The sequence below is a fragment of the Pygocentrus nattereri genome, chromosome 19, assembly GCF_015220715.1.
Source record: "Pygocentrus nattereri isolate fPygNat1 chromosome 19, fPygNat1.pri, whole genome shotgun sequence".
NCBI lineage: Eukaryota > Metazoa > Chordata > Actinopteri > Characiformes > Serrasalmidae > Pygocentrus > Pygocentrus nattereri.
Genome location: NC_051229.1, coordinates 24,610,681 through 24,623,831, shown reverse-complemented (window position 1 = coordinate 24,623,831; position 13,151 = coordinate 24,610,681).

The following is a 13,151-nucleotide window of genomic DNA, read 5'->3' as shown; positions in this document are numbered from 1 at the left end:
CTGAGGTTTCCTGAACTTAAACATTTAAAATCATGTCAGACACCTCACTTTAAATAAAACAAATCTTTTTCTTGGTGTAGTACACATTTTAGACATAGGCTTGTGAACAGAAGTACCTGAGTAGTGCACTGGACCAAGCATTTGCTCATTTATCAGGAAATCATGAGTTCAGTTCCAATCAACACTATAGTCACCTGCAGCTGGTAATCCAAGAGTGTTAAACACTACCTCTCCCTGAGCCTCATAGTACTGTGCAACATTCCCACCCAACAGGGCAGTTTTTTGTAATGACCTCATTTTTCAGGGTCAGTTCTGGTACTGGTGGTTTAAAGGTGGCTGAGACGTGGCCCTATAATGGCAGTAAACAGGCTGGGTTCTGGCAACCACATCTGGCCCAATTTCATGCCATCATTCCATGGGGTATGTGGGCAGTTTGAGTGGATCAGACACAGCAGTGTTGCTAGAGTTTTTAAAAGAAAAAAAAAATTCAAATGTTGATTGACACTTTTTCGCTTCGCCTCAGTCCATTTTAAATGAACTCATGACCAGAGTAAGCAGCGGTGTTTCTAGGTCCTGTTTATGAACAGTTTGTTTTGAAAAGTTTTAACTTGAATTTGTGGATGCAGAGATAAACTGTTCATAGTATCCTTCATAGTATTTGTGAGCATGTGTTTGGTTAAGGTTTGTGGGGTTAGAAGGCTTCTTCTTGGTGATCTGTGGACACTTCAAGCTTTTTATCCTAATTATATTTTACAAGTAACAGTTTAATTTTTAATAAAAAATGTATAGTTGTGTTTATATTTGATCAATATTCAACATTCAATATTCAGAACAGATATTACATCCAGCCGTCACATGGGGCCCTGCATTTGTCCGCTGGTTTCATGACTGACTGGGGTCCCACTATGGGCAGCTTGTGGTGGCCCCACATTGGACCTACATGGGCATGTTTCCTGGGAAGAACCAAACAGCTACTGAACTCCAGGTATCATCAGCCTACAGCTGCAAACAATGTCATTTTTACGTTTTTAATAATAAAATACAAACTTTTAAGTAAAAAATTCCTGTAGCTACTGCTGAGAGGCTGGAATCGTTAACCATACTTTCAGAGCTTGTTAAATTACTTCCATTCTCCAAACTTTCTAATTGCATGCTAGATCCAAATCCTATCAGTTTACTCAAAAATTACTAGACATAATCAAGCCTATTTATTAAAAATAAAACACTTCTTTTAGCCTTCACTGTATACCAAAACTCACTTCTCTGCTATGGCTCTCCCTTAATACACACCCTCTCACACACATACTCTACACTCACACACATATGCACACACTCCTCTTTTGATGCTTTACTTGCACTATCTGGAACATTGCTGCTAACACTGTGCTCACACTTTATTTACTCAATTACAGTGTGTATCCTATCTCAGGAACTGCTGTGCTCACATATATGTTATCTGACTGCATAAATTCAGATATCACAGCATGTTAAATAATCTTTGCATCTTATTCTCTCTACCTCTTGCTCAGAAATGAGTGTTATATCAGTGCTGCACTGTCCTGTCTGTTTACTGTGTCTAATTTCTGTTTTATTTATCGTATTTATTGTATTGTTTCTAGTTAAAATTTTTTGCACTTACATTTGCACTTTGAACTGTCTATTTTGCTCCATGTTGCACCTTGTTCCTGGAGGAACATAATTTGTAATTTGGACTGCCATTGGGTACATAGAATAAAAGCCTCCTGACTGAGTTAGGCCATAATATCTAGGCCTGCGGGTGTCACTACTTTTACTCTGTTAACACTTTGTATTGGGCCCTGTTACCGCAAACAGAACTATGTTTCTTTGCCGAGTTAAAGAATCATGTGCAGACTGATGCTGTTGCTTCATCTGCCTTGATTGGGTGCCCCTACTTGCCTGCTTTCTGGACCAGTTCTACCACCATGGAACTCCCTGTATGTCCAATCAGTCCCCTGCTAGGCAAAAAAGCTTCATCCCCATGCCCCACTGACTCTCCTGATGAGAGAGGTGCCCGCACAGACTAAAACTACAGCTACTTAAACACAGACATTATTTCACCTGCCTCACAATCCACTGAGCTCTTTAAGGAGCCCTGCTGGTGACATCCTATATAAATAAAAATAACGCATGGGCACACCTTATTAAAGCGTGGGAACAAGATCCTAATGTGTGGCCATGACTTAGTAAGGTATGGGAATTACATGATTATGTTGTTGCCATGACTTAATCATCTCATCCCCACACCTTACTAAGTCGTGGCCACGCATAATTTTTATTTACACAGGACGTCATCAGCGCCTCCATAGCTCTTCACATATTCATACTTATTAAATCAAATTTCTTTGTATAGCACTTTTCACAACTGATGTTGTCACAAAGCAGCTTCACAAAATTCCAGTAAGGACAAAATACACACAATATATACATATTGTGTTTGGGTTAGGTTAATGTGTTCTACAGCTTTCACGATGGGGTTTTTCTATAAGGAATCTCAATCTGAGAGTGGGGCTAGCCCATATCTGTGTTCTATGCAGGTTATGAATTATTGAGTCAGTTGGGGCTGAGATCTGAGAAAGAGCAGACACAAGTCCAAAGCTGACAGCGGAGTAGGCAGGACATCACTGAGGCTTACAGTGAACATTTGGAGTAATGTTGAGCTTATGTACGGCATACCTGTGGGTTTAACGCTCTTTAATAGACTTGTGCAATAGCTGTGTCTTCCAGTTAATGTTACAAATCCATCATGATAGACTTCTAACAGTAGTAAATGATGTTCTGGATGTAACTCCTCTGAATTTTCACTGTGATATGCTCCTAACAAGAGTCACAGGTTTTCACTAGTAACGGTAACTAGTTTTCATAGATCTGTTTTTCATAACTAATGATAGCATAGAGCATGAGGAATAAACTAACACGGGGCACAATTTAAGACACTTTTTATGTTGTTATAGAATTATGCGCCTTGGCAACATGTGCTTTTGGCCACATTACCACATTTCCTAGCCATTGTCTCTCACGAAAATTCAGGCCCATTTGTCTGCGTTTAAAGAAGATGTGAAGAATGTTTTCAAGGCATGTAAGTAATTTTTTTTCAACGGTTTTTGGTTACTTTTCTGTGTTACAATTAACCCCACTCATGGGGCAAACTGTAACATTGCACTTCCTATAATGTTCAGTGCAATTGTACATGAATGGTGCTAAAAAGTTTGTGTTCTTTTGTACCAAAGATGTATTTGTTGTTTGTGTAAAACTATTGTAATTATTCCAATATTTAAAAAATTATTTAGCCAAAATAGGTTGTGTTAGGTTACTTCTGTCCATTGACAGGCTTTTTTTGGCTATATTGAATATTGTATTATTATTATTATTTTTTTTTTTTTGGTAAAATCTTACTTTTTTATTCATATTGCTGTTATGTTGTTGTTTGCTATCTGGTGTCTACAAAAAGTGGGTGGGTTCCTAGTTTGAGCCTTGGTCCTGTTCAAGATTTCTTCCTTGAAACTGTCGCCCTTGACTTGCTCTTTTGTGGCTTGGACTCGGATATTCTTTAAAGCTGCTTTGTGACAACACATGTTGTATAAGTAAATCTTGACTGATTTGTGGAATTTGGACTAATGAAAAACACTGTTTTTTTATCAGAGCTGTTATTGTACTTTGCTTAATTAGAGTTCCCAGACAGGACACATACAGAGGCAGAATGTCGGTAAAACATCGAAGTGGAGAAAATGCATCACCTTCTATTTTGAGACATAAGATATTCGTAGGGAAAATGTGGAACAGCCGCTTTTTGCTCTTCTGCTGAACATGCGTCTGCGGAACGTCGGAAGATCACATTTATATCCCTTTTCTGGCTCATTTATCTTGATCGTGTTTATTTGAACCTGTATTATAGCATTGTTTTACACAACAAAAAAAACCCTCACCCTGTGCTGAGCAAAGCACTGAAATCCCCACTTTAACACCTAAGAAACCACAAAGAACAGTACCAGAACCAACATTTTCAACCATTTAATTCATTGTAATTCTGCATTTCTTAAACAGCTCAAGACATATCCCTGCATTATTTATCCCACAGCAACCAAAATCAAACGCAGTGACATTTTTCAAAGCTAACCACAAGTTTGTGTCCTTTCTTTAACAAATGTCCAGTACATTTATTTTGGCAGTTAGAAATACAATGTTTTTAACCATTTTAGCAAGAACACTAAACAAAACAGATTTACAGTATTTAACAATTTCCATCACTTCAACATTGAGCTTTACAAAAAAAGTAGGTGCAGATAACAGGAGGTTCAGGTGGTGCCAAGAAGTCATCATTACATGGAAACTTGTAGAGTCATTTAAAAATAAATATAAAAATGGGGAGGTTAACCATCTTACAATAAATAAAGATCTTTATTTTAAAAAACTTTGATCTAGCTGAAATAGAAGAGTACATCCTGGGCATATATCATGCCAAATATGACACTTAAATGTGATCCTGCATGTAGTTACAGCGGCCACCTTTAATGTTCAGGAATAACTGTACTGAGAGAAATGTTTAGACATTGCCACATTTAAGAGAATAAGGTTTAAATACAACATAAGTCTAACTGGAGTTCCAGTGGCTACACCTGGGTAGATCAGATACATTAAATGGACTGGTATAGCACTTCACAAGACACTGACAAAATAGCTTTACAAAAACCCATGTCCAAGCCCTAAGCGACCAAGCAAAGAAAAACAGTGACAAGAACCACTCGCACAGTGCCAGAGGGAGAAAACTTAAGAGGAACCCATCCTCCACTGGTCAACACCAGATAGAAGAACAAGCAATAAGAGTAATAAGTGAAGAGGCATCTGAGAAATATATGCTAGTGAATAAAGAAGTGAGGCTAATTAGGCAAAAGTAATCATCCATCCATCCATCCATCCATTTTCTAAGCCGCTTCTCCGTCAGGGTCGCGGGGCAAAGGTAATCAAAAATATTAGAATCTAGAAACCCATTAGAGGCCATTAAAAAAGAATGCTCATCTGAATAAAGATTGCTGTGAGGGCATGTTATGACCAGGTAAGCATTCAAGTGGGTGAATGGAGCATGCAGGTAAGGCTTTCTGCACAGAAAGAGAGTAAATTGACTTGCAGGAGGCTCTAAGGTTGTCAAATGAGTCAGGGTGGGCAGGTGAGCAGGTGAGCAGGAAGGAACACTTGATCAAGTCAATCAGCATCATGCCATTCAGCTACACAAAGAAAGAAGACAGTTAGCTCTGTTTTGGGTGACTGGGCTTAAGCCAGTGTTAAATGGACCATCCTACATTTATTGTATTTTATTATTACCCCCGAGAGTCAGTCATAACTGAGGAACAAATAAAAGGAGCAGTCATAATTTTTACACAGCTGTTTTCCAGCCCCTTCTTTATCCCTCAAAATTAAACAGACTGTGTTACTGTGCCTTTAGAACATATGTAGAAGACCTTTATCCTAACTGGCTGTCCTGTTTTCTGTCTCATTTAAAAACACTATGGGTCGAAGCCAAATTTCAAGCTTCATGTGAATGGCAGAGCTAAACTGCTGAAGGCCAAATAGCTGTATATTGGTAAATGCGTCCATTTTCATGACCTCAAAAGCCTGAAGATGCGGTTTTCACAACTTAGGGTTCTGTGTCTGTTCCTCCAGGTTGGAGCAGCTGTCCGCAGCCGGAGTTCCTGATCCCGTGGCTGCACCCCGTGGCAAGTCTGATCCCGTGGCCGCACCCCGTTGCAAGTCTGATCCCATGGCCGCACCCCGCAGCAAGCCTGATCCCGTGGCTGCACCCCACGGCAAGCCCGAGCCTCCGGACCTGCCGCCAGTCGCCGAGCCTCCGGACCTGCTGCCACTCTGATAACGTTAGCAAACTTGGTTAGCTAAGTTAAACAGATTTGTGCTATCCCTGAAACTTGACGATCAACTGAAGTAAAATTTATCTTTGGCATGATCCTAAACATTAAATACAACAATGAACGGCATTTAATTAAAAAAAACTTCTTGCATGTTCCGTAGACTGCTCAATGCACCCCGTGCACAACCTCGTGTAACGTCAGGCGGTGTATGGGCAGAGCAACTTTCAAATTCGTTCTGCACACCCATTGGCTTGTAGACCACACTCATATAAAGCCCTCTAATTGTATAGTTTAGACATCATTAAATTAGTCTAAGGCATTCAGACATAAATACTTCAAGGGAATCCCACATTCTTTTCTTAATATTGCATGATTCAAGGGTTGAGAAGATGCATACAAAGTCATTCGGAGAGGTTTGAAATGGTGTAGAACAGTGGTCACCAGCCCTGTTCCTGGAAATCTACCTTCCAGTGGAGTCTAGTTCCAATCTGCCACACCTGCTCCAGCTAATTAACTTTTTTGCATGTCCTTGATTGACTGGATCAGATGTATTAGTGTTGGATCTAAACTCTACAGGAAATAAATCTCCAGGAGGAGGGTTGGTGGGCACTGCTGTAGAGATTTTTTTAATGCAAATTTCTTTACAGCAGCGATGATAGAAGCCAGGGGATGCAATGTCTACAACGCAAATTAATAGCAATTTTATTTACTGTCCAAAACCACCAATGAACCTACATGTGTCTAATAAGTTTTATACAGAGTGATGATAATAGTGGAAAAAATCTGAAAAAATATCTTTCTGCCATGAATAGGTAAAAATAGGTTTAGACAAAAATCTTCAATCATCTATCTCTATATTATGGTATAACAAATCATTAGGCATGGCATTAAGTATCTGTAATCATTTCATGTAATAGCATTCTGTGATCTAGCTTTTAGAGGCATTACAACTCTTCATACACCTGGTCCTTACCACCATCACTAAGTATGATTCTGACTCAGCAAGTTTCCCTAGAACAGAGCCTTTTAGATCAAACCACTCTAAATCACTGTGACATCATGACACTTTAATTAAGCAGAAAAATAAAAAATTCTCATTTAAGCCCTGAAGTAAAACACTGTACATGATGCCAAGAAAAATTAAACAAGGCATGTCTAATGTAATAATCTCATTCTAATCAGAAATATAAACCCTCAACCCTTAACCATGCACAAACTTAGACTACTGCAAAAAGACATTTGAAAAAAAAAAAAAAAATAAGTAGAGAAAATAAAAGTATGCCATGTTGGCTTCATGTATAAAAAAATTAATATAGCATATACAGTCACATGCAAAAGTTTGTGTGCCCTTGGTCAAATGATGTTTTATTGCATTTCAAAGTGAAAATAAGTTAACACATCCTCTCCAGAAACTTCTACATGTTAAATGCACAAATTACTGTTTCTTTGCTGCATTTAATGTACTGGAAAAATTGAATATATTTGAAAGTTATGACATATTTTATGTTTTTTTTCCAGTATGTTTTTATTCTCAGCACATGTAAAAAATGCCATATTTAATACTATTATATATAAATAGTTGAGCTGATGCCTATATATGAATCTTTTTACATAACAAAGCTTTAACCCCTTAAATGGCCAGGGCCCATCAGTGGGCCCAAAGTTTTATTACACAGTTCTATACCCTAAGAATAGCTAGCATGGCCAGTTAGCATGGAAGTCCCTGTAGTTACTGAAGTTACTGCCATTTCATGAAGGTTCTTTAGATAACAGACTATATAAAGCTCCATCAAGGCAAAAGGGGATATTTTGAAGAATTTCTTCTTCTTCTTTTGGCTGCTCCCTTTAGGGGTCGCCACAGCGGATCATCTGCCTCCATTTTGCCCTATCCATTGCCTCCTCAACTTTCACACCAACCATCTCCATGTCCACCCTAACTACATCCATAAACCTTCTCTAAGGTCTACCTCTTCTCCTTCTACCCGGCAGCTCCATCTCCAACATTCTTTGCCCAATATATCCTCTATTCCTCCTCAACATATGTCCAAACCATCTCAACCTGGCCTCTCTGCTCATTTCTAATCTTGTCCAGCCTTGTCACTCCCAATGAAAATCTCAGCATCTTCATCTCCGCCACCTCCAGCTCAGCCTCCTGTCTTTTAGACAGAGCCACAGTCACCAAACCATACATCATAGCAGGACGCACTACTGTCTTGTAAACCTTCCCTTTCACTCTTGCTGCTATCCTTCTGTCACACACCAGCCCGTCCACCCACTCCATCCTGCCTGCAACCTCTTCTTCACCTATTTTCTACACTGGCCATTGCTCTGGATGGTTGACCCAAGATATTTGAAGTCATCCACCTTTATGACCTCTACTCCTTCCATCTACTTATCACTTATTTAGAAGAATTTAAAATGAAATATTTCAATTTGCCAAATCAAAATATGTATTGTAGTGTAAATTTGACATTTTTGATTGTTTAAAATAGCCTTTCATTTATAAAAATCATGGTTTATATTCACTTAAGAAACAAATCCCAAGCTTTTAAGTGCAAGCCTTTAGATTGAAATGTGTTTATGAGATGTATGAGGTGTGTCCAAATTTCTAACTAGTATACTGTTAGAGGAACAGCAAATATCTGATGAGGAAGAAATAGTTTAGAAGCAACACAATTATAGCCACACTTCTTTTCTATAGAAACACATGTAATCAAGCACACAACTAATCTTTGATAATACATTTTCCCTACTGCTGAGCTTGAATGAAATAAGTAATACTATAGTATCTTTAGTACCTGTTATGATTCAGAAAAGACAAAACATCTTACTTTACCTTACAGATTCCTAATTCTCTGTGAACATCTCACTTTTTGATCTGCATCCAGTAAGTACCCATTCAAATGTCAGAAAATGGAGTAGAATACTGTTTAAGCTACTTGTTTTATTGTATGTCTCTTGTTATGTCTCCTCGAGAACAACATTACACATTGTGCGTTAAATGGTCCCTTAAAGATCCTTTCAGATTACCATCAAGAGCTCCCTCATGATGCAAGGACATTGTTTGGAACAGTTCGTTCAATCAAAATTACATGCAAGGATATAGTTGGGGGTCAGTATTATCACTTTGGTGTGCTTGAATCTATTACATATCTCTTAGAAGAACACAAGGATGTTGTGAAAGAAACACACCTTCTGGACCTCCAGGTCAACATTGATGGCTTGCCTTTATTGAAGAGTTCCACAACACAATTTTGGCCTATTCTAGGAATTATTGAAAATCTTCCAGAACCCAGTTATAATTGGTTTGTTTTGTGGGAACCAAAAACCAGGATCACTGGATGCCTTCCTGAAAGATTTTGTGTCAGACATTTCTGCTCTTGAAAAAGGCTTTGATTACAAAGGAGACTCCCTGACCTTAAGGTTATGCACAGTAGTTTGTGATGCTCCAGCATGTGCCTTTGTAAAGAACATAAAAGGAAGTGTGCTCAGGAGGGCAAATATATTGACAATATAGTTGTTTTTCCTGAAACTGATGCTTCTCTGAGAACAGAGAGTCGTTCAGGGCTCAACAAGGTGAAGAACATCATTGTGGTCCAACATCACTGCAGCGGACATCATTAAAAATGTTTACAGGCTTTCCTTTAGACTACATGCACCTTGTATGCCTGGGTGTTATGTGCAGGCTGCTCTTGTTGTGGCTTCGGGTCCCCTTGTACTGCAGATTGTATGCCTCTGCTGTTGACAGCCTTTCAAACAGCCTTGATCAAACCCAGAAAAGTGTTCCAATGGAATTCTCCCAGTGACCAAGGACTCTAAGAGAATTGAACAGATAGAAAGCTACTGAGTTCCGACAGATTTTGTTTTACACTGGGCCTGTTCTTTTAAACAACACCCTAAACATAACAACATACCAAAATTTTCTTTTACTTTTTGTAGTGGTGTTTATTTTATCCAACAAGAAGCTACTCAGAGACTATCTTGAGTATGCAAATGATATTTTGCTTTTATTTGTGAAACACTTTCAAGAGCTCTATGGGGAAAAATCCATGTCCTACAACATACACAACCTTGTTCACTTGGCACAAGACATCAAAACACATGGCACACATGGCAATTTCAGTGCATTTAAATTTGAATCTTTCCTTCATCAGATGAAGAAGCTAATTAGAAAACCTGGCTGCCCACTCAGTCAAGTTGTCAGAAGACTGTCAGAGAGACCCAAACAACTGAATCAAAACAGGAAAAGAATGGGGTTATATAAACAGCATGTCTGTGGCCCTCTTCTCCAGTCTATCCAAACAGCTAACCAGTACCTTAAACTGAGAACACAAGAGTTTCTCTCTAAAATTAGATGAAGCCAACAGTTTTATTTACACCAGTAACAAAGTCGCCAGAGTGAGAAATATTTTTTTACACGGAAATGAGATTTACATTGCATATGCTTGTTTTCTCCAACAAGAATCATTCTTTGAATACCCAGTTTCCTCAGCCACACTTGGCATCTACTTAATAGACAAGCTCTCAGAGGCCACTGAATTTTGCAAATTTTCAGAAGTTTAACAGGAAAGTATTTGTTGTGCCATACAACAGAAAATTTGTTTCTATTCTCCTTCTGCATACACATTAATGAGAAGTTTATAAAAGCAGGCCCTCTCTTTTTACCATCTTTATTCATTTTTCTTCTTCATAATGATTTCAATCAGAGTTTATTGTTTATTTTGCTGACACACTATGAGTGGCTCTCCACTTACTTACAATGGTAAGGGTGGCGGACAGGCGGATTGGTGCTGGGTCAGCAGTGATGCGGGCTCTTTACCGGTCTGTTGTGGTAAAGAAAGAGCTGAGCCATAAGGCAAGGCTCTCGATTTACTGGTCGATCTACGTTCCCACCCTCACCTATGGTCATGAACTTTGGGTAATGACCGAAAGAACAAGATCGCGAATACAAGCAGCCGAAATTAGTTTCCTCCGCAGGGTGGCTGGACTCTCCCTTAGAGATAGGGTGAGAAGTTCGGTCATCAGGGACTCAAAGTAGAGCCGCTGCTTCTCCACGTCGAGAGGAGCCAGTTGAGGTGGTTCGGGCATCTTGTTAGGATGCCTCCTGGACGCCTCCCTTGGAAGGTGTCACAGGCAAGTCCACCGGGGAGGAGACCCCGGGGAAGACCCAGGACACACTGGCGTGACTATATCGCCCAGCTGACCTGGGAGGGCCTCGGAATCCCTCCCAGGGAGCTAGTGGAAGTGGCTGGGGAAAGGGAGGTCTGGGCTTCATTGCTCAGGATGCTGCCCCCGCAACCCGAACCCCGGAGAAGCGGAAGATGATGGATGGATGGGCTGTGTTAAGCTTTCCCAGCAAAAGGGATCACATCACTTCGCGGCCTCCTTCTTCATTACAGGATCCAGTTTCAAGCTTTACTTGTGTTCAATGCTCTTATTGGGCCAGTACCCTCCTGTGTCGCTTGGTCTCAGAGGCCTCGGAACACCAAAAGCCTTCAGATCCTAAGGATCTCCATCTTATATAAGGTTACACTGGCGATAAGTATCACTTTTAACCACATCTAATTTTCAAGCTCAATTAAAAAAATCAGATGGAGATGAACAAAAACATAATTTGTGAAAGAGGTGCTGATTTTGCAAAACAAGAGGAATTCACAACAGGGAGAAAAAAGCAAATCAGCTCAGGTTTTCTGCAGTTCCAGAGCAAACAGGGCTCACTAGAACGACTCCGGTAGCAAGTAACATGTGAAAAATTGCTTTTACAGTCATGATTAAAGATGATCGTTCCCCTTTTATGTTAGTAATTCAAGTTTACTTCTAATTACTGAAAAATAACTGCATTTCACTTCGTTTTTAATTTCAATTCCACTGAAATAAAATCAATCAATAATCAGTTTCAATACACACTTCATGTGCAGTTGCACATGAAGAGTACTGTACTCTTGACAAAATCCAAGATACATTAATATAGACAAATGGAGCGCAGGCTAGGTCTAGTAGTGCACTCCTTTCTGAGGTATATGTACATATTTTAATGTGACAAATGCATAAAAAGGAAATTCCTCAGAAACCAGAGGTTTACTAAGTTACCTAAATACTTACATACATAGTTCACAGACAATTACTTCAGCTACTTTGCTATGCCAGCTGCCATCTAGAATGAAATGTGCTTTGAGAAATAATTACCTGTATAGTGGAGGAGCTCGGCTGCATGCTTCATTTCAGTAGTGTTGGAATGTTTGATGCTTTGCTGATCAAGAGGTTGACGCAGAGAGGTGTGGCTCAAGTGCAAATATCTTGTGGTGACAGATCCAGAGCGTGTTAGTGAGCCAGCATCTGCCCATTTCACACATTTGTTGGCTGGGCAGGTAATAAGCAATAAAACAAGTAGTGACAGAAAAAAAATGTTTCTTCTGTATTGTCAACCAAAACTTCCAGTTAATTAAGTACAATTACAGTGACTAACATTTTTAGCTTTTTACACTACCTGTTAATAATAATCTGAAGAATTTAATGTTAATAAATAATTGCTACCCTCTCCATGGATCACCACCTTATTGTGGTGGAGGGGTTTGCATGCTTGAATGATCCTAGGAGCTATGTTGTCTGGAGCAAAAGCTCCTGGTAGGGTCTCCCATGGCAAACTGGTCCTAGGTGACAGGTCAGACAAAGTGTGATCCATAATAACCCCTATGAAAAGACAAGAACAGGATTTGTGTACCCTGCCCGGAACAGGGTTACCGGGGCCCCACCCTGGAGCCAGGCCTGGGGGAGGGGCTCGCCAGCGAGCGTCTGGTGGCCGGGCATTTACTCATGGTGCCCGGCCGGGCCCAGCCCGAAGGAGTTACATGAGTCCCCCCTCCCATCGACCCACCACCAATGGGAGGGGCAGTAGTAGGGGTTCGGTGCTTTGTGGATCGGGCAGTGTCCGAAGGCGTGGGCCTTGGCGTTCTGATCCTCGGTTGCTGAAACTGGCTTTTGGAACTTGGAACGTTACCTCACTGGCGGGGAAGGAGCCTGAGTTGGTGCGCTTTTGGAACTTTGAGCAGGTGTGGGCTTTCTCATAGCCCCTCGACTTGGTGCCTGTATGTTGGGGTTTTCTTCGGTGGACGAGAGGGTAGCTTCCCTACGCCTTCGGGTTGGGGAACAGGTCCTGACTGCTGTCTGTGCTTATGCACCGAACAGCATTTCAGAGTACCCACCCTTCTTAGAGTCCTTGGAAAGGGTGCTTGAAAGTGCTCCTCCTGGAGACTCTATTGTCCTACTGGGGGA